Source organism: Oncorhynchus keta, unplaced genomic scaffold (genome assembly GCF_023373465.1).
Source record: "Oncorhynchus keta strain PuntledgeMale-10-30-2019 unplaced genomic scaffold, Oket_V2 Un_scaffold_6322_pilon_pilon, whole genome shotgun sequence".
Classification (NCBI taxonomy): Eukaryota; Metazoa; Chordata; class Actinopteri; order Salmoniformes; family Salmonidae; genus Oncorhynchus; species Oncorhynchus keta.
Genome location: NW_026290979.1, coordinates 216192 through 242567, shown reverse-complemented (window position 1 = coordinate 242567; position 26376 = coordinate 216192). Strand labels below are relative to the sequence as shown.

The window sequence follows — 26376 nt, the reverse complement described above, 5'->3', positions numbered from 1 at the left end:
GCACACAACATGTCAGCTGAGAAGAGTCTCCCACAAATGCCCATATTTTAGGAAGTGTCTGTTCACAAACCCCGCTGACACTGTTCCTAGGCCGTCATTGAAAATAAGAATTTGTTCTTAACTGACTTGCCTAGTAAAATAAAGGTAAAATAAATCAAAAATAAACACACACAACCCAGCTCCTGACTGACAACAACCAGCCTGACACACACACACACACACACCCAGCCTGACACACACAACCCAGCCTGACACACCCAGCCTGACACACACACACAACCCAGCCTGACACACACACACAACCCAGCCTGACACACACAACCCAGCCTGACACACACACACAACCCAGCCTGACACACACACACCCAGCCTGACACAGCACACACACACCAGCCTGACACACAACCCACCTGAACACACAACCCAGCCTGACACACACACACACCCAGCCTGACACACAACCCAGCCTGACACACACACAACCCAGCCTGACACACACACAGCCTGACACACACACACCCAGCCTGACACACAACCCCAGCCTGACACACACAGCCTGACACACACACCTGACACACACACACCCAGCCTGACACACACACAACCCAGCCTGACACACACACCCAGCCTGACACACACACACCCAGCCTGACACACACACACCCCAGCCTGACACACACCCTGACACACACACACCTGACCACACCCAGCCTGACACACACACCCACCTGAACCCAGCCTGACACACACACACACCCAGCCTGACACACACACACACCCAGCCTGACACACACACACACACACACACAACCCAGCCTGACACACACACCCACCTGACACACAACCCAGCCTGACACACACACCCAGCCTGACACACACCAGCCTGACACACACACACACACCCAGCACACAACCCACACACACACACACAACCCAGCCTGACACACACACACACACCTGACACACACACACACCAGCCTGACACACACACACAGCCTGACACACCAGCCTGACACACACACAACCCAGCCTGACACACACAGCCTGACACAGCCTGACACACACACAACCCAGCCTGACACACGCACACACCCAGCCTGACACACACACACAACCCAGCCTGACACACACACACAACCCAGCCTGACACACACACACAACCCAGCCTGACACACACACACAACCCAGCCTGACACACACACACAACCCAGCCTGACACACACACACCCAGCCTGACGCACACAACCCAGCCTGACACACACACAGCCTGACGCACACAACCCAGCCTGACACACACACCCTGACACACACCCAGCCTGACACACACACACACACCCAGCCTGACACACACACACAACCCAGCCTGACACACACCCAGCCTGACACAACCCAGCCTGACACAACCCAGCCTGACACAACACACCCTGACACACAACCCAGCCTGACACACACAACCCAGCCTGACACACAACCCAGCCTGACACACACAGGCCTCCTTTCATTCACTTCTGGTAAATGCACCATATTTTAGGAAGTGTCTCAAAATAGAAACGTCTCACTGTAGCCCAACACTGTACTTTAGTGACTTTTGGCAGGAAGTTAAATACAGTGTGCAGCTGCTCTCCTCCATTTGCCAGTTCAACCCATCAAAAGCACGGGTCGCCAAGTCCTTCTCACCAGCCATTTTATCTTCAGATACAATTTTAGAGCAGTATATTGCCTACTTTCAATGGAGGACCACACAGAATGATGATAAGCCTGGCCCACCAGCGGTACTTTGTGTCTGAAGAGCTTAATGAAGATTTCTATTCAACCTAATGGGGGATGTCATTTCACAAGGCAAGCGGGGCAGTGATATCATGTATGCCACGAACAAAGCACAATATTAATTCAGTTGAACAAATGGAGAAAGTTCCCCTCAACATGCAGTTTGCCGTTTACAATTCCCCCAAAATCAATTGATGACTTTTAGTGGACTTTCCCTCCTTCACTGCATCCAGGTTGTTTGAAATAGAAAAGGGAACTGTTGGTCTGTATCCTGATGTTTATACTGTCAGACCCGTTCTGTACCGGGGTATACTGTAGATGTTTATACTGTCAGACCCGTTCTGTACCGGGGTATACTGTAGATGTTTATACTGTCAGACCCGTTCTGTACCGGGGTATACTGTAGATGTTTATACTGTCAGACCCGTTCTGTACCGGGGTATACTGTAGATGTTTATACTGTCAGACCCGTTCTGTACCGGGGTATACTGTAGATGTTTATACTGTCAGACCCGTTCTGTACCGGGGTATACTGTAGATGTTTATACTGTCAGACCCGTTCTGTACCGGGGTATACTGTAGATGTTTATACTGTCAGACCCGTTCTGTACCGGGGTATACTGTAGATGTTTATACTGTCAGACCCGTTCTGTACCGGGGTATACTGTAGATGTTTATACTGTCAGACCCGTTCTGTACCGGGGTATACTGTAGATGTTTATACTGTCAGACCCGTTCTGTACCGGGGTATACTGTAGATGTTTATACTGTCAGACCCGTTCTGTACCGGGTATACTGTAGATGTTTATACTGTCAGACCCGTTCTGTTCTGTACTGTCAGACCCGTTCTGTACCGGGGTATACTGTAGATGTTTATACTGTCAGACCCGTTCTGTACCGGGGTATACTGTAGATGTTTATACTGTCAGACCCGTTCTGTACCGGGGTATACTGTAGATGTTTATACTGTCAGACCCGTTCTGTACCGGGGTATACTGTAGATGTTTATACTGTCAGACCCGTTCTGTACCGGGGTATACTGTAGATGTTTATACTGTCAGACCCGTTCTGTACCGGGGTATACTGTAGATGTTTATACTGTCAGACCCGTTCTGTACCGGGGTATACTGTAGATGTTTATACTGTCAGACCCGTTCTGTACCGGGGTATACTGTAGATGTTTATACTGTCAGACCCGTTCTGTACCGGGGTATACTGTAGATGTTTATACTGTCAGACCCGTTCTGTACCGGGGTATACTGTAGATGTTTATACTGTCAGACCCGTTCTGTACCGGGGTATACTGTAGATGTTTATACTGTCAGACCCGTTCTGTACCGGGGTATACTGTAGATGTTTATACTGTCAGACCCGTTCTGTACCGGGGTATACTGTAGATGTTTATACTGTCAGACCCGTTCTGTACCGGGGTATACTGTAGATGTTTATACTGTCAGACCCGTTCTGTACCGGGGTATACTGTAGATGTTTATACTGTCAGACCCGTTCTGTACCGGGGTATACTGTAGATGTTTATACTGTCAGACCCGTTCTGTACCGGGGTATACTGTAGATGTTTATACTGTCAGACCCGTTCTGTACCGGGGTATACTGTAGATGTTTATACTGTCAGACCCGTTCTGTACCGGGGTATACTGTAGATGTTTATACTGTCAGACCCGTTCTGTACCGGGGTATACTGTAGATGTTTATACTGTCAGACCCGTTCTGTACCGGGGTATACTGTAGATGTTTATACTGTCAGACCCGTTCTGTACCGGGGTATACTGTAGATGTTTATACTGTCAGACCCGTTCTGTACCGGGGTATACTGTAGATGTTTATACTGTCAGACCCGTTCTGTACCGGGGTATACTGTAGATGTTTATACTGTCAGACCCGTTCTGTACCGGGGTATACTGTAGATGTTTATACTGTCAGACCCGTTCTGTACCGGGGTATACTGTAGATGTTTATACTGTCAGACCCGTTCTGTATATACTGTAGATGATACCAGACCCGTTCTGTACCGGGGTATACTGTAGATGTTTATACTGTCAGACCCGTTCTGTACCGGGGTATACTGTAGATGTTTATACTGTCAGACCCGTTCTGTACCGGGGTATACTGTAGATGTTTATACTGTCAGACCCGTTCTGTACCGGGGTATACTGTAGATGTTTATACTGTCAGACCCGTTCTGTACCGGGGTATACTGTAGATGTTTATACTGTCAGACCCGTTCTGTACCGGGGTATACTGTAGATGTTTATACTGTCAGACCCGTTCTGTACCGGGGTATACTGTAGATGTTTATACTGTCAGACCCGTTCTGTACCGGGGTATACTGTAGATGTTTATACTGTCAGACCCGTTCTGTACCGGGGTATACTGTAGATGTTTATACTGTCAGACCCGTTCTGTACCGGGGTATACTGTAGATGTTTATACTGTCAGACCCGTTCTGTACCGGGGTATACTGTAGATGTTTATACTGTCAGACCCGTTCTGTACCGGGGTATACTGTAGATGTTTATACTGTCAGACCCGTTCTGTACCGGGGTATACTGTAGATGTTTATACTGTCAGACCCATTCTGTACCGGGGTATACTGTAGATGTTTATACTGTCAGACCCGTTCTGTACCGGGGTATACTGTAGATGTTTATACTGTCAGACCCATTCTGTACCGGGGTATACTGTAGATGTTTATACTGTCAGACCCGTTCTGTACCGGGGTATACTGTAGATGTTTATACTGTCAGACCCTGTTCTGTAGATGTTTATACTGTCAGACCCGGGTATACTGTAGATGTTTATACTGTCAGACCCGTTCTGTACCGGGGTATACTGTAGATGTTTATACTGTCAGACCCGTTCTGTACCGGGGTATACTGTAGATGTTTATACTGTCAGACCCGTTCTGTACCGGGGTATACTGTAGATGTTTATACTGTCAGACCCGTTCTGTACCGGGGTATACTGTAGATGTTTATACTGTCAGACCCGTTCTGTACCGGGGTATACTGTAGATGTTTATACTGTCAGACCCGTTCTGTACCGGGGTATACTGTAGATGTTTATACTGTCAGACCCGTTCTGTACCGGGGTATACTGTAGATGTTTATACTGTCAGACCCGTTCTGTACCGGGGTATACTGTAGATGTTTATACTGTCAGACCCGTTCTGTACCGGGGTATACTGTTTAGATGTTTATACTGTCAGACCCGTTCTGTACCGGGGTATACTGTAGATGTTTATACTGTCAGACCCTGTTCTGTAGATGTTTATACTGTCAGACCCGGGGTATACTGTAGATGTTTATACTGTCAGACCCGTTCTGTACCGGGGTATACTGTAGATGTTTATACTGTCAGACCCGTTCTGTACCGGGGTATACTGTAGATGTTTATACTGTCAGACCCGTTCTGTAGATTAACACTGGGGTATACTGTAGATGTTTATACTGTCAGACCCGTTCTGTACCGGGGTATACTGTAGATGTTTATACTGTCAGACCCGTTCTGTACCGGGGTATACTGTAGATGTTTATACTGTCAGACCCGTTCTGTACCGGGGTATACTGTAGATGTTTATACTGTCAGACCCGTTCTGTACCGGGGTATACTGTAGATGTTTATACTGTCAGACCCGTTCTGTACCGGGGTATACTGTAGATGTTTATACTGTCAGACCCGTTCTGTTATACTGTAGATGTTTATACTGTCAGACCCGTTCTGTACCGGGGTATACTGTAGATGTTTATACTGTCAGACCCGTTCTGTACCGGGGTATACTGTAGATGTTTATACTGTCAGACCCGTTCTGTACCGGGGTATACTGTAGATGTTTATACTGTCAGACCCGTTCTGTACCGGGGTATACTGTAGATGTTTATACTGTCAGACCCGTTCTGTACCGGGGTATACTGTAGATGTTTATACTGTCAGACCCGTTCTGTACCGGGTATACTGTAGATGTTTATACTGTCAGACCCGTTCTGTACCGGGGTATACTGTAGATGTTTATACTGTCAGACCCGTTCTGTACCGGGGTATACTGTAGATGTTTATACTGTCAGACCCGTTCTGTACCGGGGTATACTGTAGATGTTTATACTGTCAGACCCGTTCTGTACCGGGGTATACTGTAGATGTTTATACTGTCAGACCCGTTCTGTACCGGGGTATACTGCAGATGTTTATACTGTCAGACCCGTTCTGTACCGGGGTATACTGTAGATGTTTATACTGTCAGACCCGTTCTGTACCGGGGTATACTGTAGATGTTTATACTGTCAGACCCGTTCTGTACCGGGGTATACTGTAATGTTTATACTGTCAGACCCGTTCTGTACCGGGGTATACTGTAGATGTTTATACTGTCAGACCCGTTCTGTACGGGTATACTGTGTTTATACTGTCAGACCCGTTCTGTACCGGGGTATACTGTAGATGTTTATACTGTCAGACCCGTTATGTACCGGGGTATACTGTAGATGTTTATACTGTCAGACCCGTTCTGTACCGGGGTATACTGTAGATGTTTATACTGTCAGACCCGTTCTGTACCGGGGTATACTGTAGATGTTTATACTGTCAGACCCGTTCTGTACCGGGGTATACTGTAGATGTTTATACTGTCAGACCCGTTCTGTACCGGGGTATACTGTAGATGTTTATACTGTCAGACCCGTTCTGTACCGGGGTATACTGTAGATGTTTATACTGTCAGACCCGTTCTGTACCGGGGTATACTGTAGATGTTTATACTGTCAGACCCGTTCTGTACCGGGGTATACTGTAGATGTTTATACTGTCAGACCCGTTCTGTACCGGGGTATACTGTAGATGTTTATACTGTCAGACCCGTTCTGTACTGGGGTATACTGTAGATGATTATACTGTCAGACCCATTCTGTACTGGGGTATACTGTAGATGTTTATACTGTCAGACCCGTTCTGTACTGGGGTATACTGTAGATGTTTATACTGTCAGACCCGTTCTGTACTGGGGTATACTGTAGATGATTATACTGTCAGACCCATTCTGTACTGGGGTATACTGTAGATGTTTATACTGTCAGACCCGTTCTGTACTGGGGTATACTGTAGATGTTTATACTGTCAGACCCGTTCTGTACTGGGGTATACTGTAGATGATTATACTGTCAGACCCGTTCTGTACTGGGGTATACTGTAGATGTTTATACTGTCAGACCCGTTCTGTACCGGGGTATACTGTAGATGTTTATACTGTCAGACCCGTTCTGTACCGGGGTATACTGTAGATGTTTATACTGTCAGACCCGTTCTGTACCGGGGTATACTGTAGATGTTTATACTGTCAGACCCGTTCTGTACCTGGGGTATACTGTGTAGATGTTTATACTGTCAGACCCGTTCTGTACCGGGGTATACTGTGGATGTTTATACTGTCAGACCCGTTCTGTACCGGGGTATACTGTAGATGTTTATACTGTCAGACCCGTTCTGTACCGGGGTATACTGTAATGTTTATACTGTCAGACCCGTTCTGTACCGGGGTATACTGTAGATGTTTATACTGTCAGACCCGTTCTGTACCGGGGTATACTGTAGATGTTTATACTGTCAGACCCGTTCTGTACCGGGGTATACTGTAATGTTTATACTGTCAGACCCGTTCTGTACCGGGGTATACTGTAGATGTTTATACTGTCAGACCCGTTCTGTACCGGGGTATACTGTAGATGTTTATACTGTCAGACCCGTTCTGTACCGGGGTATACTGTAGATGTTTATACTGTCAGACCCGTTCTGTACCGGGGTATACTGTAGATGTTTATACTGTCAGACCCGTTCTGTACCGGGGTATACTGTAGATGTTTATACTGTCAGACCCGTTCTGTACCGGGGTATACTGTAGATGTTTATACTGTCAGACCCGTTCTGTACCGGGGTATACTGTAGATGATTATACTGTCAGACCCGTTCTGTACTGGGGTATACTGTAGATGATTATACTGTCAGACCCATTCTGTACTGGGGTATACTGTAGATGTTTATACTGTCAGACCCGTTCTGTACTGGGGTATACTGTAGATGTTTATACTGTCAGACCCGTTCTGTACCGGGGTATACTGTAGATGTTTATACTGTCAGACCCGTTCTGTACCGGGGTATACTGTAGATGTTTATACTGTCAGACCCGTTCTGTACCGGGGTATACTGTAGATGTTTATACTGTCAGACCCGTTCTGTACCGTGGTATACTGTAGATGTTTATACTGTCAGACCCGTTCTGTACCGTACCGGGGTATACTGTAGATGTTTATACTGTCAGACCCGTTCTGTACCGGGGTATACTGTAGATGTTTATACTGTCAGACCCGTTCTGTACCGGGGTATACTGTAGATGTTTATACTGTCAGACCCGTTCTGTACCGGGGTATACTGTAGATGTTTATACTGTCAGACCCATTCTGTACCGGGGTATACTGCAGATGTTTGATTCAATACTTTGGTTGCTTCCAATATGCCACCATGACCACTAGCCCCCAGGGAATGGTTGTGGAAGTGGGGTCCTGACAAGGCAAGGACTGCTCCAGATTATTCTCCCTGGTAAACCCCTGGGCATCTGGCCACAGGTCTACCCTAACATCACATTACATGATAATGATCCTGCCTCCTGCTGTCGCTGCTCCTCTGTTTAGAGGATCTCCCAGACATACGGAGGGAGAGGGCAGAGAGGGGTAGGAGGTTTTTTATTATTATTTTTTAATTTCACCTTTATTTAACCAGGTAGGCTAGTTGAGAACAAGTTCTCATTTGCAACTGCGACGTGGCCAAGATAAAGCATAGCAGTGTGAACAGACAACACAGAGTTACACATGGAGTAAACAATTAACAAGTCAATAACACAGTAGAAAATTGTGAATAATTACAATTTTGCAGATTAACACTGGAGTGATAAATGATCAGATGGTCATGTACAGGTAGAGATATTGGTGTGCAAAAGAGCAGAAAAGTAAATAAATAAAAACAGTATGGGGATGAGGTAGGTGAAAATGGATGGGCTATTTACCAATAGACTATGTACAGCTGCAGCGATCGGTTAGCAGATGTTTGAAGTTGGTGAGGGAGATAAAAGTGGTGGGTGGTATAAGGTGCTTTAGTGACAAAACGGATGGCACTGTGATAAACTGCATCCAGTGTGCTGAGTAGAGTGTTGGAAGCAATTTTGTAGATGACATCGCCGAAGTCGAGGATCGGTAGGATAGTCAGTTTTACTAGGGTAAGTTTGGCGGCGTGAGTGAAGGAGGCTTTGTTGCGGAATAGAAAGCCGACTCTTGATTTGATTTTCGATTGGAGATGTTTGATATGAGTCTGGAAGGAGAGTTTGCAGTCTTGCCAGACACTTAGGTACTTATAGATGTCCACATATTCAAGGTCGGAACCATCCAGGGTAGTGATACTAGTCGGGCATGCGGGTGCAGGCAGCGATCGGTTGAAAAGCATGCATTTGGTTTTACTAGCACTTAAGAGCAGTTGGTAGCCACGGAAGGAGTGTTGTATGGCATTGAAGCTCGTTTGGAGGTTAGATAGCACAGTGTCCAAGGACGGGCCGGAAGTATATAGAATGGTGTCGTCTGCGTAGAGGTGGATCAGGGAATCGCCCGCAGCAAGAGCAACATCATTGATATATACAGAGAAAAGAGTCGGCCCGAGAATTGAACCCTGTGGCACCCCCATAGAGACTGCCAGAGGACCGGACAGCATGCCCTCCGATTTGACACACTGAACTCTGTCTGCAAAGTAATTGGTGAACCAGGCAAGGCAGTCATCCGAAAAACCAAGGCTACTGAGTCTGCCGATAAGAATATGGTGATTGACAGAGTCGAAAGCCTTGGCAAGGTCGATGAAGACTGCTGCACAGTACTGTCTTTTATCGATGGCGGTTATGATATCGTTTAGTACCTTGAGTGTGGCTGAGGTGCACCCGTGACCGGCTCGGAAACCAGATTGCACAGCGGAGAAGGTACGGTGGGATTCGAGATGGTCAGTGACCTGTTTGTTGACTTGGCTTTCGAAGACCTTAGATAGGCAGGGCAGGATGGATATAGGTCTGTAACAGTTTGGGTCCAGGGTGTCTCCCCCTTTGAAGAGGGGGATGACTGCGGCAGCTTTCAAGTCCTTGGGGATCTCAGACGATATGAAAGAGAGGTTGAACAGGCTGGTAATAGGGGTTGCGACAATGGTGGCGGATAGTTTCAGAAATAGAGGGTCCAGATTGTCAAGCCCAGCTGATTTGTACGGGTCCAGGTTTTGCAGCTCTTTTAGAACATCTGCTATCTGGATTTGGGTAAAGGAGAACCTGGAGAGGCTTGGGCGAGTAGCTGCGGGGGGGGGGGGCGGAGCTGTTGGCCGAGGTTGGAGTAGCCAGGAGGAAGGCATGGCCAGCCGTTGAGAAATGCTTGTTGAAGTTTTTGATAATCATGGATTTATCGGTGGTGACTGTGTTACCTAGCCTCAGTGCAGTGGGCAGCTGGGAGGAGGTGCTCTTGTTCTCCATGGACTTTACAGTGTCCCAGAACTTTTTGGAGTTGGAGCTACAGGATGCAAACTTCTGCCTGAAGAAGCTGGCCTTAGCTTTCCTGACTGACTGCGTCTATTGGTTCCTGACTTCCCTGAACCGTTGCATATCGCGGGGAAGGTAGGAGGTGGAGGGGTAGGAGGTGGAGGGGTAGGAGGTGGAGGGGTAGGAGGTGGAGGGGTAGGAGGTGGAGGGGTAGGAGGTGGAGGGCAGGGAGGGGTAGGAGGTGGAGAGCAGGGAGGGGTAGGAGGTGGAGGGCAGGGAGGGGTAGGGGGTGGAGGGCAGAGAGGGGTAGGGGGGGAGGGCTGGAGGGGGTGGAGGGCAGAGAGGGGTAGGGGGTGGAGGGCAGAGAGGGGTAGGGGGTGGAGGGCAGAGAGGGGTAGGAGGTGGAAGGCTAGGGGTGGAGAGGTTGCTTAAAATAGCTGATGGGAAGGCGATCAGCGCCGTTGGACTTCTATAGATGGTGAAGCTCGCTGGCAGCCGGAGCAAAATATGGGCCGGGTGAAATGCAAGAGAGAGCGTGCTTTCTGGTTCAAGGTCAACCAGCTCCAACGTCAGCTGTTTTGCAATGTGTTTGCAGTCTGGATGGGTGTGTGTCTGTGTCCACATAGTGGGTGGAAATATTCACGTGGAGTCTATTTGAATGTGAGTCTGTGGTTTCTTCACCCCCTCAGACTTCCACGTTTGGGGCCTTTGCCTGGGCCCTCAGACATGATTCACTCTACTTTTTTATTTTGTTTCCCTCTTTTAAACCCCTGTAGCCATTTTGGTCTGGCACTTTTAATTAGTTTAACATTTCTCCTCTCTGTGCTTGGTTATTGGTGAACCACCGGCTCCCCTCAGCCCTTCTCTCCAGACTGAGGCATGTTTGTTTCTCTGACCGAACCTCCTAATTGGAGTCTTCAGATTGAAGCCCAAATGCCAGCGAGCCACGAGAAGGTTCCCTTAATTACGCCCCAGCACCCTCAACCTCTCTCTCTGTCTCTCTGTGTGTGTGTCAGACGTCCTGTTTCTGACGTCTTTACAAGACTCTGCGTTGAAAAAGTGCTCAACACAAACCCCCACCTCTAATTGCTTTCATTCTGCAGTTGATTCTCCTGGTGCGTTAACCTTTAATTTCTTTCCACTCTGCAACTTTTATTCCCTCAATTTCATACTCTCCCGTTTTCATTGCCAGTAGCAATTTGAAATAGAAATGTGTTTTAAATAGGATTTGCACTTTCAAACGAACGTTTGTGAACTTAAACCTCCCGTAGCTAAGGACGGTCCCCTGCTTTTGTCTTGGTGGTGTGTCTGCATCGGTTCAACATGGACGCCATGCTGGGTGTTGCATCATAGACCAGTAGCTTATCAGAAGCCAGCTAACACCACTAATTACCCACTGGTGTCGAATGTTACTGTGCTGTGTATCACTCTACTGGAGACTGCTGCTTGTGTGTGTGTGTGTTTTGGCAGGTAAAAGTGTGTGTGTTGGTGATCTCTGTTTGTTGTGTGGGTGTGTAAAAAGCCTAGTGTTTGTTTGTGTATACAGTATATGATCCCTTGTGTGTTTCTTTGTGTGTGTGTTGTTTTAGGAAACTGTGTCGCTGGGCGTAGGCCTGGTGCTACCGACCGATCAGGCGTATCTCCTTCCTCAGGTAACACTAGGCCTCTGTTTCGGTTTGCAGAGCAAGCTCATCAATCATTCATCAAAGACCGCTCCTAGCCAGAGAACTGGTGTTAACAACAGCGTAAACACAGCCAATCACATTATGTCCTACAATGTAGAACATGGCTAATTTATCCTGTAACCCAATTTGACTCACTAAAAACGTGGCACCAACTTCACTGAATCGGAGGTGAGACTGTCCCAGCCAAGGATTCCCCCTCTATCGCTGGGTGTTGGTTTGACGTTGTCTCTGTCTCTCTCTCTCTCTCCTGCTTTGTGAAATGCTACAGGGTTGATTATGGTCTTCGATACTTTGTCTGCTGCTCTTGATTGAATGCCTGTCCATCTAGTATAATGACAACATATCAAATCAAATTTTATTTGTCACGTACACATGGTTAGCAGATGTTAATGCGAGTGTAGCGAAATGCTTGTGCTTCTAGTTCCGACAATGCAGTAATAACCAACAAGTAATCTAGCTAACAATTCCAAAACTACTACCTTATAGACACAAGTGTAAGGGGATAAAGTATATGTACATAAAGATATATGAATGGGTGATGGTACAGAGCGGCATAGGCAAGATACAGTAGATGGTATTGAGTGCAGTATATACATATGAGATGAGTATGTAAACAAAGTTGCATAGTTAAAGTGGCTAGTGATACATGTGTTACATAAAGATGCAGTAGATGATATAGAGTACAGTATATACATATACATATAAGATGAATAATGTAGGGTATGTAAACATTATATTAGGTAGCATTGTTTAAAGTGGCTAGTGATATATATTTTACATTTCCCATCAATTCCCATTATTAAAGTGGCTGGAGTTGGGTCAGTGTGTTGGCAGCAGCCACTCAATGTTAGTGGTGGCTGTTTAACAGTCTGATGGCCTTGAGATAGAAGCTGTTTTTCAGTCTCTCGGTCCCAGCTTTGATGCACCTGTACTGACCTTGCCTTCTAGATGATAGCGGGGTGAACAGGCAGTGGCTTGGGTGGTTGTTGTCCTTGATGATCTTTATGGCCTTCCTGTGACATCGGGTGGTGTAGGTGTCCTGGAGGGCAGGTAGTTTGCCCCCAGTGATGCGTGGTGCAGACCTAACTACCCTCTGGAGAGCCTTACGGTTGTGGGCGGAGCAGTTGCCGTACCAGGCGGTGATACAGCCCGCCAGGATGCTCTCGGTTGTGCATCTGTAGAAGTTTGAGTGCTTTTGGTGACAAGCCGAATTTCTTCAGCCTCCTGAGGTTGAAGAGGCGCTGCTGCGCCTTCTTCACGATGCTGTCTGTGTGGGTGGACCAATTCAGTTTGTCTGTGATGTGTACGCAGAGGAACTTAAAACTTACTACCCTCTCCACTACTGTTCCATGAATGTGGATAGGGGGGTGTTCCCTCTGCTGTTTCCTGAAGTCCACAATCATCTCCTTAGTTTTGTTGACGTTGAGTGTGAGGTTATTTTCCTGACACCACACTCCGAGGGCCCTCACCTCCTCCCTGTAAGCCGTCTCGTCGTTGTTGGTAATCAAGCCTACCACTGTTGTGTCGTCCGCAAACTTGATGATTGAGTTGGAGGCGTGCGTGGCCACACAATCGTGGGTGAACAGGGAGTACAGCAGAGGGCTCAGAACGTACCCTTGTGGGGCCCCAGTGTTGAGGATCAGCGGGGTGGAAATGTTGTTGCCTACCCTCACCACCTGGGGGCGGCCCGTCAGGAAGTCCAGTACCCAGTTGCACAGGGCGGGGTCGAGACCCAGGGTCTCGAGCTTGATGACGAGCTTGGAGGGTACTATGGTGTTGAATGCCGAGCTGTAGTCGATGAACAGCATTCTCACATAGGTATTCCTCTTGTCCAGAAAGGTTAGGGCAGTGTGGTTGAGATTGCATCGTCTGTGGACCTATTTGGGCGGTAAGCAAATTGGAGTGGGTCTAGGGTGTCAGGTAGGGTGGAGGTGATATGGTCCTTGACTAGTCTCTCAAAGCACTTCATGATGATGGAAGTGAGTGCTACGGGGCGGTAGTCGTTTAGCTCAGTTACCTTAGCTTTCTTGGGAACAGGAACAATGGTGGCCCTCTTGAAGCATGTGGGAACAACAGACTGGGATAGGGATTGATTGAATATGTCCGTAAACACACCGGCCAGCTGGTCTGAGCATGTTCTGAGGGCGTGGCTGGGGATGCCGTCTGGGCCTGCAGCCTTGCGAGGGTTGACACGTTTAAATGTTTTCCTCACGTCGGCTGCAATGAAGGAGAGTCCGCATGTTTTAGTTGCGGGCCGTGTCAGTGGCACTGTATTGTCCTCAAAGCGGGCAAAAAAGTTATTTAGTCTGCCTGGGAGCAAGACATCCTGGTCAGTGACGGGGCTGGATTTCTTTTTGTAATCCGTGATTGACTGTAGACCCTGCCACATACCTCTTGTGTCTGAGCCGTTGAATTGAGATTCTACTTTGTCTCTATATTGACGCTTAGCTTGTTTGATTGCCTTCCGGAGGGAATAGTTACACTGTTTGTATTCGGTCATGCTTCCGGTCACCTTGCCCTGATTAAAAGCAGTGGTTCGGGCTTTCAGTTTCACGCGAATGCTGCCATCAATCCACGGTTTCTGGTTTGGGAATGTTTTAATCGTTGCTATGGGAACGACATCTAATGAACTCGCTCACCGAATCAGCGTATTCGTCAATGTTGTTGTCTGACGCAATACGAAACATATCCCAGTCCACGTGATGGAAGCAGTCTTGGAGTGTGGATTCAGATTGGTCTGACCAGCGTTGAACAGACCTCAGCGTGGGAGCTTCTTGTTTTAGTTTCTGTCTGTAGGCAGGGATCAACAAAAATGAGTCGTGGTCAGCTTTTCCTGCTGCTGGAGTCTCACTGTGGTTCTCTCAGAAATTATTGCTAACTGGGTGAAAGACCAAGGAGCTGCAGCAAGGCCTTGCCTTGAAAACACCAAGCTGCCTTGGAGATGACTGGAGGCCATGTCGTTTTGAAGGCCACATCGTTGTCTATGTTGGGTTCAGTCAAGGATGGACAACTTGTTGCTAAGGCCTGGTTGTTCAGTCCAGGCATTGTGTTGTCAGTTTTGGTCAAATACAGGAGACAAGATCTGACATTCTGATAAAGGGACTGGAACACGCCTGCCCGCTGGGACACGCCTGCCCGCTGGGACACGCCTGCCCGCTGGGACACGTCTGGAGAAGTTGTAGCCAAAGTTGCATTTTTTTTCTGACACGGGCCAGAAAAAGGTTGACTTACTCCAGGAAAATATCCTAAGAGAGGCCTGGGTGAAATAGTTAGAAATAACATATACTAATGTGTTTGTTGGGTTGTTTTGGTTGCTATGGCTCTTTCATGTCCAGGGATCCCTGGCTATCAGTCACTGACACCCCGAACTCCACATCAGTCTCGCTGTTTCTCAACACTGCTCATTGGGATGTGACTGACTGGCTCATGATTAGTTAGCCAGCTGCCTTGGACTGATTTAGCCTGATCAGCTGAGTTGGGGTTCTATGCTGCCTTGGACTGGTTTAGCCCGATCAGCTGAGTTGGGGTTCTATGCTGCCTTGGACTGGTTTAGCCCGATCAGCTGAGTTGGGGTTCTATGCTGCCTTGGACTGGTTTAGCCCGATCAGCTGAGTTGGGTTTCTATGCTGCCTTGGACTGGTTTAGCCCGATCAGCTGAGTTTGGGTTCTATGCTGCCTTGGACTGGTTTAGCCCGATCAGCTGAGTTGGGTTTCTATGCTGCCTTGGACTGGTTTAGCCCGATCAGCTGAGTTGGGGTTCTATGCTGCCTTGGACTGGTTTAGCCCGATCAGCTGAGTTGGGGTTCTATGCTGCCTTGGACTGGTTTAGCCCGATCAGCTGAGTTGGGTTTCTATGCTGCCTTGGACTGGTTTAGCCCGATCAGCTGAGTTGGGTTTCTATGCTGCCTTGGACTGGTTTAGCCCGATCAGCTGAGTTGGGGTTCTATGCTGCCTTGGACTGGTTTAGCCCGATCAGCTGAGTTGGGTTTCTATGCTGCCTTGGACTGGTTTAGCCCGATCAGCTGAGTTGGGTTTCTATGCTGCCTTGGACTGGTTTAGCCCGATCAGCTGAGTTGGGGTTTCTATGCTGCCTTGGACTGGTTTAGCCCGATCAGCTGAGTTGGGGTTCTATGCTGCCTTTTCAACTGAAAGGAAGAAGAGGGCTGTAGCAGACCGTGGCCCAACTAGGAGCTAGTAACAACACTTCATCCATGGTCCCCAGCCTCATGTACCCACTAAACATTAGCTTAGCTAGCACCTTTGTCACAACTCTCCAGTGTACACAGCAGTAATCTACAGACCGGCCGAGCCCTGCCCATGTAAAAATGCTAGCCATTTCCTCCTGGCTTCCCCTGGCTGTCTGCTAATAGACCAATGTGGTGAATTACATAATGTCCATGTCTGTTGAAAACCTTATCTCCAAAACACACTTTAGGAAATAAAAAAATTACCATATATTCCAAACGAACATAAAATTATGAAGCTAAAGAAGCTATTTTGAAAAATTCTTGGTCCTAGAGTCCTGAAATGTTCAGTGTACGTTGATTTGCTACTTTCAATAAATATAAAAAGAAAATATGACAGCGACAATAAGCAATGTTTAAGTAACAAGAAGTGCTGTCAGTGAGCCAAGTGTCTAGTTCTCCATGGGCCGTGAGCCAAGTGTCTAGTTGTCCATGGGCCGGGAGACGAGTGTCTAGTTGTCCATGGGACGGGAGACGCGTGTCTAGTTGTCCATGGGACGGGAGACGCGTGTCTAGTTGTCCATGGGACGGGAGACACGTGTCTAGTTGTCCATGGGACGGGAGACGCGTGTCTAGTTGTCCATGGGACGGGAGACGCGTGTCTAGTTGTCCATGGGACGGGAGACGCGTGTCTAGTTGTCCATGGGACGGGAGACACGTGTCTAGTTGTCCATGGGACGGGAGACACGTGTCTAGTTGTCCATGGGACGGGAGACACGTGTCTAGTTGTCCACGGGACGGGAGACGCGTGTCTAGTTGTCCACGGGACGGGAGACACGTGTCTAGTTGTCCACGGGACGGGAGACACGTGTCTAGTTGTCCACGGGACGGGAGACGCGTGTCTAGTTGTCCACGGGACGGGAGACGCGTGTCTAGTTGTCCACGGGACGGGAGACGCGTGTCTAGTTGTCCACGGGACGGGAGACGCGTGTCTCGTTGTCCACGGGACGGGAGACGCGTGTCTAGTTGTCCACGGGACGGGAGACGCGTGTCTAGTTGTCCATGGGACGGGAGACGTGTCCATGGGACGTGTCCATGGGACGGGAGACGCGTGTCCACGGGACGGGAGACGCGTGTCTCGACGGGAGACGCGTGTCGTGTCCACGGGAGTTGTCCACGGGACGGGTCCAGGGACGCGTGTCTAGTTGTCCATGGGACGGGAGACGCGTGTCTAGTTGTCCATGGGACGGGAGACGCGTGTCTAGTTGTCCATGGGACGGGAGACGCGTGTCTAGTTGTCCATGGGACTATGAGTCTATGAGTCTGAAACAAGCTACAGTACATCACAGTACATCTGGGTTAAAATCTGCACAGTGTGCTGCGAGGCAGATGCTTTTGTATGTCGGAGGGTGGCGTGTGAGGGTGGCTATTACACACATGCTGAGGCTCAAAACAATCTCGTTGCTTCCCTCACTCGTAAATTCAGGGGGCCAGCTCACGCGAGCCAGTGAAAGTTCACACAGAAGGCAAGAGGAGACTGCTGTGTTAAGTCAGGTTTTCCACGTATTTCTGGAATTTCTCCCCCTCCACATAGCTCCACTAATTACAAGTCCCCCTAACATCCAGGCCCCTTTTGTACTGATAGAGAGTGAAGACTGCTCTGCAAAAATACACAAAATCAAGTGTTTGAAAGGTCAATTTAGTGCTCCGTTGACTATTGTTGTAGAACATATTTCAGTTTTACGCCGTTTGCCCTCATGGTTGATGCATCCAGCTCCAATTGCTGTGTTTTGCTCTCTTCTCCCTGCTGTGGAGATGGAGGAGAGCCCTGCTGACTGTTAGCCTGGAGGTTTTCCAGTAAGTGGGTGGACCAGTGGAGCTCCTGTAAAACTCAATGTGCATTTCAGTAACGAGATAATGAGGATATTTCACTCTGATGCCTCCACAGGCATGTGTGTTTCTGTTTGGTAGTGTGTTGTGGCGTTGATTTAATTGAATTGTTTTCACATTTGCAGGCCTGTGTTTTGGCCTGGGCAGCGTAGCGAGGCAGACTGGAAAAGAGTTGTGGATGATGGATCGAGGGTAATGACTGGGTCAGGATGTGGTGAGGGAATGAAATGGTTGGTGGTCCACTGGCCTTCAGAATCTGGACTCTCCCCCCTCGGAGGTCCTTCGCTACCTCTGCTGTTCCCACTGGAGAAAGTGTCCAACAAATAAATTATCCATTTAAAAACAGACTATTTTTTATGTGCACCTTAAGAAAATATATTTGTTGAAATGTAAAAAAAAAAAAAAAATTGGGGGTGCTTTTGAAGAACACAATCTTATTTTTCTAGTTGGATGTGTGAAGCTGGCTGTAGTACTGGTATGAGACGAGAAGCGTGCAAAGAGAGAGAGAGAGAGATGGATCAAGGAGCCAGATTTGGAGTCAGCGATGTGTTGGCTTTCTGAAGTGAAATGGAAGTCTTTTTCTCTCTGGAATGTACAACATGTCCTTCTGTCACTTGTCCCTGCCTGTTTGAGTTAGTGTTTTCAGACCGTCCCAGCGTCTCACATAGCAGCGGAGCAAGAAAAGGTCTTTAGATGATGTCATGTATATAAGGGCCTGAACTGAAAGGAGGGGGGAAATGATAGTGATATGGGTTTGTCACGCAGGCCTTCCTACCACTGTACAGAAGGATGTGTTTTCTATCTGACTGCCTGCCTTGTTTCCACTTGTTAGAAAAGCTTTCATACGCCGGAGAATCTCACAAACCCAGAACCAAAATGTTGTGTATTTACATTACACACCCGATTAGGTTCTGGGGGATGTATGACAAACGATGCTAACAAGACTAGCGAAGTCTCCACCCCCCTAAAGTGAAACTCTCAGCCAAAGCATTTGCCAAATGTCCCCTCACCTCCCGGAATTGGAAAAGATGTGAACGCCTGCAAAAATCGTGATTTGGCCAAATGATCAGTGACACAAACGTGCTCACCGAATCAGATGTCCTCGTTAGTCGTGTCATCCCACAGTTATGTTACGTGTGTCTGTCCACGAGAGATTACCGTGCCAAAGGCTACGCTGGAGTTTATCGCTGTGGGTGTTGAAACATAGGCCCTTTCTCATAACTAGCCTGTTATATTAGCTAGGCTCAGAACTCTGAGCAATAAATATTAGGCCTGAGTTTTGTGTGTGTTATCATTATTCAATCACTGGCCTTGCCTCCATCTTCTATAGACACAGTGTGGTTACGTTGTTATAGACACACCTGCATGCTGGCCTATATACATGCTTTGATTCAGTTGAGTGTTCCTCCTGACCTCAATTTTCTAGTTCAGATACTTTCCATGACGTGTCTGGCTGACGTTTGTCAACAAAGGCAAGGACACGAGGAGTCACTCTGGGATAGAAGTGCTGAATATGAGGTGTCATTGAATAGCTCTTTCATTCAAACATGTACACTCGTACACTCACTCGTACACTCACTCACTCCGGGCTAAGGAAAGGTGGAGAGCTCATTCATGATCTCCTAGTGTTGTTTTCTATCCTTGGTTTGATGTGTTGCTACTCTATTTGACATGTTTTCCTCCCGAACTCCATTCAGCTGAGCAGAGGGTAGGCCTATCGCCTGGCTATTTCCACATGATGATAACATTAGTGCCGTAATGTCCTCCTCTGCATGTGTTTGTCAGGCAGAGTAGCGGAGGTGTGTTGTTGCTAGCTGTGTGCATGGGCTACGTCATCCCTGATTGGAGCCAGCTCTGTGTTCCTGTTAATAATTCAGAATGCAACTAGGGTTTGTGGAATTGCAGTTCCTGGAAGGGAAAGATTCCATTCTTTCTTTCTCTCATTGAGCCAATGTGTCAGTCAGAACTCAGATAAAATCACTTGAATACCAGCAGCACAGTATTTGTAGCCTGGGTCTATATCTAGAATGACACACGGTTTATTTAGAGTAGCTACTTGCCTACCTGAGCAAATGCATGGAAACCTTCACCCCTCACCTCAAATGAAGCCTAGTCTACCCTGTTTGTTGTTGTTGCTTGTGTGGGGGTTGACCATAACTCTACACCCATCTCTGTTTATCAGGGAAGAGGCAGCCTGGATCGCAGACCTATTTCCGGAGTGTGAGATCAGGGCCATGAATAAAAAATGCCCATATAGATTATTTCTCTCAGTAGCCAGCTGCACCTAGCATATACCAGTGTTTCCCCTAGGATTGTTTTCAACAGTTGTGGCAAAGGTAGCGGCTACTAGCGTTACTTCAATGACATGCTAGCTGTTTCCATACACTTCCAGTCATTGAGCCAATGACTATCCATTTAAAAGCTCTTCCCGGCAGAAATATCTACCAACCTACAGTGCATTCGGAAAGTATTCAGACCCCTTCACTTTTCCACTGTTTGTTACGTTACAGCCTTATTATAAAATGTATTAAATCGTTTAATTTTTTCTTATCAATCTACACGCAATACCCCATAACGACAAAGTAAAAACTGGTTTTAAAAAAACTGACATTGTACTTAAGTATTCAGACCCTTTACTCAGTACTTTGTTGAAGCACCTTTGGCAGGGATTACAGCCTCGAGTCTTCTTGGGTATGACGCTACAAGCTTGGCACCTGTATTTGGGGAGTTTCTCCCATTCTTCTCTGCAGATCCTCTCAAGCTCTGTCAGGTTGGATGGGGAGGGTCGCTGCACAGCTATTGTCAGGTCTACAGAGATGTTCGATCGGCTGGGCCACTCAAAGACATTCAGAGACATGTCCTGAAGCCACTTCTACATTGTCTTGGCTGTGTGCTTAGGGTCATTGTTCTGTTGGAAGGTGAACCTTCGCCCCAGTCTGAGGTCCTGAGCGCTCTGGAGCAGGTTTTCTTCAAGGATCTCTCTGTGCTTTACTCCATGTTTCCCACAATGCTGACTAGTCTTCCAGTCCCTGCCGCTGAAAAACATCCCCACAGTATGATGCTGCCTCCATGCTTCACAGTTTGGGATTGTATTTGCCAGGTGATGAGCAGTGCCTGGTTTCCTCCAGACGTGACGCTTGGCATTCAGGCCAAAGATTTCAATCTTGTTTCTAATGGTCAGTGTACTTTAGGTTCCTTTTGGCAAGCTCCAAGCGGGATGTCGTGCCTTCTAACTGTGTGGCGCCTGTCTGGCCACTCTACCATAAGATTGATTGGTGGAGTGCTGCAAAGATGGTTGTCCTTCTGGAAGGTTCTCCCATCTCCAAAGAGGAGCTCTGTAAGTGACCATCGGGTTCTTGGTCACCTCTCTGACCAAGGCCCTTCTCCCCTGATTGCTCAGTTTGGCTGGGAGGCCAGCTCTAGGAAGAGTCTTGGTGGATCCAAACTTCTTCTATTTAAGAATGATGGAGGCCACTGTGTTCTTGGGGAACATCAATGCTCCATACATTTGTTTTGGTACCCTTCCCCAGATCTGTGCCTCGATACAATCCTGTCTTGGAGATTCCTTCGACCTCATGGCTTGGGTTTTGCTCTGACATGCACTGTCAACTGTAGGACCTTATACAGACAGGTGTGTGTGCCTTTCCAGTGTCCAATCAATTGAATTTACCACAGATGGACATCTCAAGGATGACCAATGGAAACGGGATGCACCTGAGCTCATTTTCGACTCTTAGCCATAGAGTTTGAATGCTTATGTAAATAAGGTATTTCTGATATTTATTTTTAAATGACATTTTCAAATTTTATCTTTGTCATTATGGGGTATTGTGTGTAGATTGATGATTCCCTTTATCTAATATTTTGTTTTGGTTGAAGGTCTAACATTCAGTATCAAAAATATGCAAACAGACAATCTGAAAGGGGAAAAATACTTTCACGGCGCTGTATAAAAAGTCATATCTTTTGCAGCGGTGGCAAGAAGGAATATTGGTTAAACAGTGCTTAGCCGACACCCTACACCTTTGTTCTACAGTAGCTTAGAAACCGCGCTGCTGCCTGCCAATGTCCTCTCTTACTGCAGAGGGCATTTGACAATGTGTTAGTTCTAATAAGAGAAAATAACATTCCATATATTTATGTCATTGTGGAATATTGTTTTAATTTGCATCTACAGTTTACTGTATTCGCTCGTCTCAGCAGGAGGGGGGAAAGGGGTAGCGACTGACGCCACATTTATGATATGGAATAGCACATAACTTAAGTGTTTCCCTGGGGATCTTCAAAGTCGTCCCATGCTGACTTGCACTAATGTAATTCAGAATTGATCCAGTAAAAGTCATGTCAGTAACTGAAACCAGGCCTTGAATACCAAGTGAACCTGTCACTTTATATGACTTGGACTTTCCATTAACATAAGAGATCAGTGCAGTTCTGAGATCCCCTTTGCTTTACATTCTCAGAACTATTTAGAAATTCAGGTGGGCACTCCTTAGTTCCTTCTTATTGAGTTAAGTGTAAATCATTCTAAATGACAGGATTTTTAATTCTCTTCCTTTGCTATTCCAGAGTTTTTTGTTTGTGAAATGTTTGTTTGTGACGTGTGTGTGTCCACTCTCTAGCAGCTTTGGTCTCAGAGCCTGGTCTTCCATGGCGTGTGTGTGTCCACCCTCTAGCAGCTCTGGTCTCAGAGCCTGGTCTTCCATGGCGTGTGTGTGTCCACCCTCTAGCAGCTCTGGTCTCAGAGCCTGGTCTTCCATGGTGTGTGTGTGTCCACCCTCTAGCAGCTCTGGTCTCAGAGCCTGGTCTTCCATGGCGTGTGTGTGTCCACCCTCTAGCAGCTCTGGCGTCAGAGCCTGGTCTTCCGTGGGATATTAGCGTAGCAGATGTTGGCGGTGAGGACCCTGTTCCTTTTCTGGGATCGTGGGACTCCTTCCCAAGCCCAAGGTCACCAAGAGGAGCTAACATCCTCCTGTGCTCTGTGGGATCCGGCCCTTGACCATGTTGGTGTTTTTACAGTCCCCACAGTCCTAGGCTTACTTATGCCTCTGCTTAGTGAGTGTCTCTCAGTGGGGAGGAGGGAGAGAGAGACTGGAAGGGAAGGGAAAAATAGTGACAAACTGTTTGGGAAAGTCTGAGATGGACGAAGGGAGGGGGGAAGGGACAATGGAGGGACGGCGGGACTAGGGGAAGGGACGACGGGACTAGGGAGGGGGAAGGGACGGCGGGACTAGGGAGGGGGAAGGGACGGCGGGACTAGGGAGGGGGAAGGGACGGCGGGACTAGGGAGGGGGAAGGGACGGCGGGACTAGGGAGGGGGAAGGGACGGCGGGACTAGGGAGGGGGAAGGGACGACGGGACTAGGGAGGGGGAAGGGACGGCGGGACTAGGGAGGGGGAAGGGACGACGGGACTAGGGAGGGGGAAGGGACGACGGGACTAGGGAAGGGACGACGGGACTAGGGAGGGGGAAGGGACGACGGGGCTAGGCAGGGGGAAGGGACGACGGGACTAGGGAAGGGACGACGGGACTAGGGAGGGGGAAGGGACGACGGGGCTAGGCAGGGGGAAGGGAGGAAGGGGAAGGGAAGACTGGACTAGGGAGGGGGGAAGGAAGGGACGACGGGACTAGGAAAGGAACTAGGGAGGAAGGGAGGCCATGTCTGAGGTAGCAGAACAGGCCTCTGAACTCAGTGACCAGAAAAAGGGCTTATTTCATTGGCTACAGACACTGTGCACGAGGGAAAAGGCAAGGCAAGAATTGCAGTACAAGCTTAAGGCTATTTGATGAAAACAAATAGGATCTTTTTGGTGTTATTACTCAGTGAAAAAGCTAAGGGAAACTGGCCATTCCTTGGTTGCTGCAATCATGCACATTTGGCTCCCTGTTTACAGTAGGAAGCAAACCAAACAAATCACCTCAAAGACAGAAGACTCCACTGCATGTTAATCTAAACATGCTTTCTGTTTGCACAGGAAGAATGTTATTTCTGACATATTTTGGAAACCAGTTTTAACAGTTTCCAACATTTCGACCATAATAAATGGTCTTTGTCAGGTTACTCTCATGGCACTAGCCCCCACTGATGTCCTTAGCATGGGTGAGTCTGCTTGCACAGCAGTGTGCCAATGCTGGGCTTACCACTGTGCTTCTGCTCGCTGGCATTGGAGTTGCGTTAGGCTTGGGCAGTATCCAGATTTTCAGATCATCATACCATCCTTCTCTCATCCCGGGATTTATGGTATTACCGGAATAGCATACAAAGGGGTGCTAAAAACACAAAAGCCCACTGGGGCTATATTACCAGAATGCTAACAAAATTAGCACAAACTAATAGCAACGTCACATAGATGATGTTAGCTAAATGCTAACGAGCTAAAACTAATTGCAAAGATGGGCAAATCCAGCTCATGAAGTTATACAAGCTTAGCCAGTAGCTACCGAAATGTCTTTTTCTTTGCGTGTGGACATTTATGAGACCAATTGTGCCAATGAACAAAGTTGTGAGGCATGCTTTTCTGAAGGAAGAGCAGCATGTTTACACAGAGCAGAACGGAGCGGACAAAAAAATGGCAGCTGTACAGAACTCATCCAGAACTCATCCAGAACTCATCCAGAACTCATCCAGAACTCATCAGAACACATCCAGAACTCATCAAGCACTCTTTGACTTCTAGCAGAAAGCCGTTCTAAGATATCTAGCCTAGGAACGGTGGGTTAACTGCTTTGTTCAGGGCCAAACGACAGATTTTCACCTTATCAGCCCGGGGGATCCAATCTTTCAACCTTACAGTTAACTAGTCCAACGCTCTAACCACCCGCCTGTCATTGCACTCCACGAGGAGCCTGCTTGTTACGCAAATGCAGAAGCCAAGTTAAGTTGCTAGCTAGCATTAAACTTATCTTATAAAAAACAATCAATCAATCATAATCACTAGTTATAACTACACATGGTTGATGTTACTCGTTTATCTAGCGTGTCCTGCGTTGCATATAATCGATGCAACACTGGGGGATGATTTAACAAAAGCGCATTTGTGAAAAAAGCACAATCGTTGGACTGTACCTAACCATAAACACCAATGCCTTTCTTAAAATCAATACACAGAAGTATATATTTTAAAACCTGCATATTTAGCTAAAAGAAATCCAGGTTAGCAGGCAATATTAACCAGGTGAAATTGTGTCACTTCTCTTGCGTTCATTGCACGCAGAGTCAGGGTATATGCAACAGTTTGGGCAGCCTGGCTCATTGCGAACTAATTTGCCTGAATTTGACATAATTATGACATTGAAGGTTGTGCAATGGAACAGGAATATTTAGACTTAGGGATGCCACCCGTTAGATAAAATACTGAACGGTTCCGTATTTCACTGAAATAATAAACGTTTTGTTTTCGAAATGATAGTTTCTGGATTCAACCATATTAATTACCATAGACTCGTATTTCTGTGTGTTATTATGTTATAATTAAGTCTATGATTTGATAGAGCCGTCTGACTGAGCGATGGTAGGCAGCAGCAGGCTCGTAAGCATTCATTCAAACAGCACTTTCGTGCGTTTTGCCAGCAGCTCTTTGCAAGCACAGCTCTGTTTATGACTTCAAGCCTATCAGCCTAATGGCTGGTGTAACCAATGTGAAATGGCTAGCTAGTTAGCTGGGTGTGCGCTAATAGCGTTTCAAACATCACTCGCTCTGAGACTTGGAATAGTTATTCCCTTGCTCTGCAAGCCTTTTGTGGAGCGATGGGTAACGCTGCTTCGAGTGTGGCTGTTTTCGATGTGTTCCTGGGTCGAGCCCAGGTAGGGGCGAGGAGAGGGACGGAAGCTAGACTGTTACCCTGGCAATACTATAGTGCCTATAAGAACATCCAATAGTCAAAGGTATATGAAATACAAATGGTATAGAGAGAGAGTCCTACAAATACTATATTAACTACAATCTAAAACCTCTTACCTTGGAATATTGAAGTCTCATGTTAAAAGGAACCACCAACTTTCATATGTTCTCATGTTCTGAGCAAGGAACTCAAACGTTAGCTATTTTACATGGCACATATTGCACTTTTACTTCTCCAACAGTTTGTTTTTAGATTATTTAAACCAAATTGAACATGTTTCATTATTTATTTGAGGCTAAATTGATTTTTATTGATGTATTATATTAAGTTAAAATAAGTGTTATTACATAATACATCAATAAAAATCGTCCGATTTAATCGGTATCAGCTTTTTTGGGCCTCCAATAATCGGTATCGGTGTTGAAAAATCATAATCGGTCGACCTCTA

The 26376-nt window shown here is 47.2% G+C and overlaps 1 protein-coding gene across 7 annotated transcripts in view; it reads left to right on the top strand.

The window, feature by feature from the left end:
* The window catches only part of hipk3b (homeodomain interacting protein kinase 3b), a 122614-nt gene that overhangs the window by 33398 nt on the left and 62840 nt on the right, over window positions 1-26376 (top strand). The gene's annotated exons all lie outside the window — the stretch shown is intronic.